A 1,641-nucleotide genomic window follows, 5' to 3' on the forward strand; every position below is an offset into this window, starting at 1 on the left:
TCAATAGTGTCAATTGAATTCCAATATGGCCGCCAGTTTTCAAGATGGCGGTTATTACGTGACTCAAAATGAGCATTTTCGGAAGCTGTCTGATCACAGATATTGCATTAAGTTGAAGGGAAACATCCATGATCATTCATTGAAATGCTGTGGTCAAGCTCTATTGGTTTGTCATTTTTTATAAGAGTGATGTCAAAGCACAACCCGGGCACACTGGTGACATCACTGCTGTGAGACTCAGCATGGGGTTCAATGTCGGCTTGTAGTGTACTAGCTGTAGGTGTAGTTTACTAACTGTTGTAGTGGTGTACTCATTGTAGTTTGTACTGTAGTATACGTTAATGTCCCAAATGCTAATAAGCCCCTGTATATATCTCAACTACAAGTTTAGTTTGTTGTAGTATTGTAGTTAGATTGCCGCACCTGAATTGACAGGATGTGCCAGCGCGGGAGACAAACAAACTCATCAGCCTTGAAGGCTTAAGTCCTTGCAACCACGAAGAAGCTGACTCCAGCATCTTCACACATGCTCTCCATGCAGCCAAGCAACAAATGAAGTCTGTGTTGATTGAGGCATGCAACACAGATATTCTTGTTGTTGCAGTCAGTGCAGGCTTAGAAATTATGTGGGTATAATTTGGCCAGGGTCAGTCCATTAGGTGATTGCCAATTCATGATATGGTAGTAATTGTTGGCCCAGAGAAATCCAGTGGCATGCTGTCCTTCCACGCCAGTGGAAAGACAGTTGTGTCAGCTTTTCATGGTAAAGGCAAGAAAACTGCATGTCAGGCAACAGTGTGCAAAATGCAAACTGAAAGCCCTGCCAACTGTGGCTGGCAAAAAGATGGAGAGGTCTGGACAATCCCTCCACCTATTGTTCAGACTTGTGAGCAGTTGACAAAATGTGTCTAAAAGACTGAATCCCGAGGACGATGCAAATGCTACCACTTCATGCTTAAGTGTACACAGTTGTGTGTCTGCAAATGTGAGGACTAAAAGAAGAACCAAACTGTTACGGTTTGGTTCCATATGACCAAAGTGCAGTCCAGTCCAGTCCAGTCCAGCATAATACAGTACAGTCCAGTACAGTACTACAGTCCAATACAGTACAGTCCAGTCCAATACAGTACAGTCCAGTATAATACAGTCCAGTCCAGTCCAGTAAAGCACAGTACAGTGCCGTACAGTACAGTGCAGTACAGTATAATACAGTGCCGTACAGTACAGCACAGCACAGCACAGTACAGTATAGTACAGCACAGTACAGCACAGCACAGCACAGCACAGCACAGCACAGCACAGCACAGCACAGCACAGCACAGCATTTGTATCATCATAATATCCAATAATTAAAATTTTGTAAATGCAGAATTGGATTTCACATACTCAAAAACATATATTTGGATGTATAGACCATCAAAATAGGATTATTCAATCAAAATATAGTTCAAACACCATTTAAAACCACTTCGAATGGCGGCCATCTTGAAAAATGGCGGCCATATTGTTTTTTCAAGTGGATCTCGTACTTTTCTGAGAGAGTAGGTTCTGAAGCACTTGTGTGCCAAATTTGGTGCTTGTATCACCAAGTGAAAGATCGTTTCAGCAATGTGCTCCACTAATGGGAGTTAAATAGATAGT

The sequence above is a fragment of the Gymnoscopelus microlampas genome (genome assembly GCF_963454915.1).
Source record: "Gymnoscopelus microlampas genome assembly, chromosome: 23".
Lineage (NCBI taxonomy): Eukaryota > Metazoa > Chordata > Actinopteri > Myctophiformes > Myctophidae > Gymnoscopelus > Gymnoscopelus microlampas.